The sequence below is a fragment of the Daucus carota genome, chromosome 9 (assembly GCF_001625215.2).
Source record: "Daucus carota subsp. sativus chromosome 9, DH1 v3.0, whole genome shotgun sequence".
In the NCBI taxonomy this organism is placed as follows: Eukaryota; Viridiplantae; Streptophyta; class Magnoliopsida; order Apiales; family Apiaceae; genus Daucus; species Daucus carota.
In genome coordinates, this window is record NC_030389.2 from 22,146,390 (window position 1) to 22,151,910 (window position 5,521).

The 5,521-nt window shown below is 35.5% G+C and overlaps 1 long non-coding RNA gene across 4 annotated transcripts; it reads left to right on the forward strand.

Annotated features, from left to right (window-relative positions):
* Positions 1-1,092: 1,092 nt before the first annotated feature.
* Positions 1,093-4,220, forward strand: LOC135149176 (uncharacterized). 4 transcript variants are annotated; one of them, XR_010287360.1, is made up of 5 exons: positions 1,093-1,272; positions 1,423-1,621; positions 2,136-2,237; positions 2,485-3,203; positions 3,770-4,220. It is a non-coding gene; the product is annotated as an uncharacterized LOC135149176 (long non-coding RNA). The 4 variants fall into 4 exon arrangements; XR_010287361.1 differs by having other exon boundaries at positions 1,448-1,621; positions 2,091-2,237; XR_010287359.1 differs by having other exon boundaries at positions 1,448-1,621.
* Positions 4,221-5,521: the final 1,301 nt, after the last annotated feature.

Consider the following 5,521-nt stretch of genomic DNA (forward strand, 5'->3'; position numbering starts at 1 on the left):
GGTACATATAATAATAATTGGTATTGAAAGCTCACAAGCTGTTGAAAGAATTGACGGAAGCAACCACGGTTCATTCCATTTCATGTTGTGAACCTATGGTTGATGATTCTGTTGAATCAAGTGTCTTCACAGACATTGAGGAGGACTTAGGCCTTTGCCATAATTAAGCCTTTGTCTAACCTCCCAGAGCAAACAACTCTGGATCCTTATTTGGATAAGCCACTTAGTGGTTGGCAACTTGTGGACCATGATTCGGATTTATCTGATGAGTCTGCAGGGACTGGGAATTACGAACTCCCATTGCACCACCGGTGACCCCCTTTAAGGGTGGCTAAGGTGATTTTCTTGCAGGTACTCAGCATTTTGGAAGCTCAGTATTTGTGTAGAGGGATACACTTACAGAACTTGTGAGTGACACCATTACCCAAAAACCGAGAGAAAATTGAGTATTGAGTGATACACCTGCAGAACATTTTAGTGACACACCTACTAATTACCAAATTTATACCTAAAGACAAAGTGGATGTTGTTACTAGAATGTCAGTTTTACTCATTACTTTTCCGTTTGGAACCTATTCTTTCAGCATAGGGACCAACCCAATCAAAGTAAACCCTTCTTCTGAACTCTTTCTTCGACCCCAGCTTTAGCGTTGTTTAGTTCTCTACGGGGATATTATTTTTTGGTACAGGATGTATTGGACACGTTCCTTGACCATATTTGATACCACATATCCTCGGAGGATTCCACAACTAAGGGGGAGAATATACACTACACCATAAAAGGGCTATAGCAACGCCAAGCCAGAAATTTGCTCATAAATCGTTGCTGTTTGTTAACAAATTTTGACAAACCAATAACTATTGCAATATTTTTAAAAAATGTTACAAATGAGTATAATTATTTGAAAAATCCATAGCAGCTGCAACGAGTTTTTATAATTGTTACAATAGAGTTCAAAATTTTGGGCCCAAAAGTTTCCCGGGTTGTAAAAATAAGCGGGCTTTTCCTTTTTTTTTCTTTTTGTCGGGATTTCCAGCCCAATCAACACACATGCATTGTTATTACTAATATTATTACTTATTATATTATTACATCCATTATTGTCTGAAGATCGAAGCTGAGCACTCAGGCGACTACAAGCGCGCGAGAAAGAGGGGACTAGTCAGGGAGATTCAAGCTCGACGTCCGATTCAATTTAGAGAAAGTATTGAGATCGAAGATTCAAGCTCGAAGAACCCACTCAATTTCTCAAACAACATTCAAGCTCGTAGGTAAATAACTGAATTGTATAGTCGATTTTCTTCCCCAAATCAATTTTACTCCTTCAATCGATGTTTATATGTTTGTAAATCGAAATGAGTGTTTCAATTAGTGCTTTTTTGTTGATTAGAGCAATCAGGGCTTGTTAATTTGTTAATCAGGTCTTGTTAATTTATTAATTTCAAGATCGAAGATTAAAGCTCGAACTTGCAAGATCGAAGAACACCGAAGCTTGAATACTTAAGCTGGAAGGTAAAACCTAAATTTGGCATATCGCAAATCTAGGGTTCTAGCTAAATTTTGGGGGAAAGGCTTGACTAGAAGTGGGTGCACTTGAATTATCTTCTTCTTGCTTCTAAGGTACATAATTTATATTTTACAAGTCTTAATTTCCTGAATTTTTAATTATAAGAATGTCTATTTCGTTGGACAGATTTTTGGATTTATATGTGGTATAATGTTTTCATGAGTGATTGTTGTTAATGGTGTTAAATTGATGCATAATGAGTGAGTAAGAAAATGAATTGGTGGATGATGAGTGAGTCTGTGTCTTGTAAATCACTTACAAGGCCAGTAACATAAATTTCGTTCCTCTGTTTGAATTTTGAAAGAACAGAGACCAAATATGTTTGTTCCTCTTTTCAGCTTCTTAAATTGCATTTTATTTGTCTTTTACATATGCAAATACTGCATTTTATTATGTCAAAGATTTTAGTTATGTGGTGGGGAAGCCAAAACAAGTTTTATGGCACCAATCCAAAATGAAAAATGCCGTTTATTCTGTGTTGAGACTATATTTGAATGTCAATCTTTTATCTACCAAGTATAGATAATGCAAAACGACACTGATTTATGCTGGTTCATGCTACCAAAGGCAAAACTAAACGAGATGAAGCCAGGAATGCGATCGCAAGAATTAAAAGATGCTCTTGGGATGCCTGATAATGCTCCTCCTTCATGGCTCATTAATATGCAGGTAAGAAGCTAGTATTTTGAAGATAGTGTATTTTTATTTATGTAAACATAGCAATTGACCCTTGTAAGAAGAGGAGAAAATTTCTTATTTAATAATTTCTAATTCTAACTATTTGTCTATCTAAAATCAGGTTGAATTGATGTATTATGTGTTTAAAACTACTCTGTCTTAATCAGTTTTTAATCCAATTGTCAACTCTAGATTAAAGCATTGTTATAATTTATTAATGAGAGATGATAATTTATAGGTGGTGTGCACGTAGCAAATGCGATGTCTATCAGGCTGATTTCAAGTTATGTGTGTTTGTGTGTGGATCTTCCAGGGCCAACGCAAGAGGACCATATCAAATACAGGGCCCTAGCGATGCTTGAGAAGTTGATATCTGAGCCTTTCAAGATTTAGGATATGGTTATGCTTTGAAAGGTGATAGTTTTATATTTGATGGAAGGCTTCCAATAAAGGTAGAGCTGTAGAGGTTCTTGTGCAGATGTTCTTGATTATTGACAAGAACAATGGCAGTTGTTTGATTGCCACCATAAGTTCTGGCTAGTGTTCTACTAAAGTTTTAATTTTTTTTAGTACTTGAATCTTTAGTAGTTTAATGATGCGGTGATGCGGCCTTTCTCTCATTTCAGTATTATAGAAAGAAATCTAGTTGATTACTTTACGAAGATACAAAAACTTACTTACTCTTTCTTTCATATGGCCTGTTTGGCTTCAAATAATTGTCTTTAGGAACGTAAGCACCAATGCACTGTCTGTTATCTACCTGCTTGTATACTTCGGGGATTTCCTATAGACTGGAGATCAGATATTGCGACGCCTGCAGTAGCATATGGAAGCAGAACTGGGGGAAGCACAAGGGCTGGATTATTTAGAACTCCAATATCAGGGGGAGTGTAGAGTGAAACTTCAGCTAATGGCTTACCTAGACTAGCCTTAGCATTTCACAATTTGATGGAACAGGTAAAACTTTTTTCTGTCTTAAATTTTCATCATGACTTTAAGCCTTGTAAAACTTGCTTTTGTACTTGTTTTCTATTTCACAAGTTCTGATCTTGCTCTTGCTATCCTACAATGCAAGGGTAGGAAGCAATGACCTGTTTCGCTTGCATATTTGTACACTATTGAATAATTATTAAAGAATAATGAAGATTATATTAAATTATATAGGACTTTAGTAAGAAGTTTTTATAGGTTGTAAGAGAAATCTAAGAATTGCATTAGTCGAGTAGGTTTCAGTTATTTTATGTATGAATTATTTAATATAATAGGAAGAAGTATCTGAAGGAAATACGTAGGATTTAGAATCTGTGGAATGGTACATCTAATGGCCACTCAGCCTAGAGTTTTTGTTATTTCCAGATCCTGTAGATATTAAGAATTAAACAACATATGAGAGGCTTCTCTTACTTTAGTCTTTTATATTTCTAGTATACATCAAAAGGTTAGGTTGCTTAACTAAAATGTAAAATTACTGATACTCTTGGTACTTCAATCAGCTAGACTAACTTGTCTTATTATTGTGACAGTTCCATTCTGAAGTGTACTTGAAAAGCCTAAAAAGTTCCTTGGGACACTAGAAGCAACTTTAAAGTAGCTTATGCTGGATGCAAAGAGCGCACATGGATTTAATATCTATCCCTGGCTCCATCAGGCCGTGGGCAATGTGGTTGCTGAAATGGAAAGAAGGCGGCGATGTGGACAAAGCCAAAGCACAACTCCTGGAAGAGATGATTAACATATGTGTAGGCCTTTTATTATCAAACAAGATCTTGTCACATCCTCACTACCAATCTCTTTCTACCATCACCAATCGGCTCTACCATCAGCTTAGTATTTTGTTTAAATTATGTAGACTCAGTCTTTTGTTTAAATTTTGCCTTAGACTTTAATGGCTAATTTATGTATGCAATTTAGATTTGGAATGTTTTGTAAGACTATATTGTAACAGTCATAGTACCGATTTTGGATTGCTGGCTACTGATACAATTGGATTGTTAATTGACAATTGAAAATTGTGGCTATATGCCTGGCTAATTGTATGTATTTGCAACAAGGATCTTTTCAATTTTCTTTTGTAAAAATGTTGCTATTTCATCGAACTATGTTGCTAAAAAGTTACAAAAGTATTGCAATATGATCGAAATCATTGCAATAGATTGGTCAAAATCATTGCAATTGATCTAATATTGTTGCTTTAAAGTCGTTAAAATCATACGAATTAAAGCTAATGCAATACTATTTAGACGTTGCTGTAGGCAAAAATTTGTTGCTAAATCGATTTATCGCAATGAATTAATTCTGTTGCTATATGGTGCTATATTCGTTGCTAAATCCACCAATTGCAACGCGGTCAGATGCAACGCCAAAATTTTGCACTTTTGTTGCCATAGACTCAATTGCAACAAATATAGCACTTAAAGTAATGTTTTCTCGGCGTTGCTATAAGCAATCTATGGTGTAGTGATATTTAGGGGGAGAATATATGAAAGGGGGAAGAAAAAGTAAGTTAGCTTTCTTTAGCTGTCTACAACTAAGGGGGATTAAACTACTCTTTAGTTGTGTACTACTGAGGGGGAGATTCTTCTTTCAACTAAGGAGGAGGATTGATCTTTCATCTAAGGGGAGACAACTACTTATCACTAAGGGGAACCTGATCAAGGTAACGGGAGGAGAAGTATAAGGTGATACAATTATTCTTCAGTAAGTGGTAGAAAGGAACTTATTCATTACCACTGAAGAATTCAATGAAGCTGCTGATTGTTCTTTGCATAATGGAATGTTTTGAATTCTCTTCAAGACAGACTATGAGGATTATCTGGCAGGTAAGCAAGAACTAGAGAAATAAAGGTGATATGCACATCTGTTATTTCTATTCATGAAATCTGGAAATGTATTATATGATCCAGAAACTTTGTAGCATTATTTACTAGTCCAGGACTTTACTTTTTCTAGTGTTAGTTGAGTTATCCTCCAGAGGATTTGCTTGTTATGATTAACAAACAAATAGGGGGAGATTGTAAGTCTAAATGTATAGACAACCCTATCTGTTACATAGGGATGATAACTCAACAATAGAACAGGACAAGTAAATAACACTACGCCTGCACCGGAATCGGAAGATACGAAGACAAAGGTTGAAGAAGCCATCTACAGTCTTGAAGGAATAAGCTCACTGGAAGAAGTTCATTAATATGTTCATGCCTCAGTGAAGAATAAAGATTGAAGTATTCAAGATTGTGGAAGCAATGAAGATGTTGTCCAAGTACTCTAAAGATTTC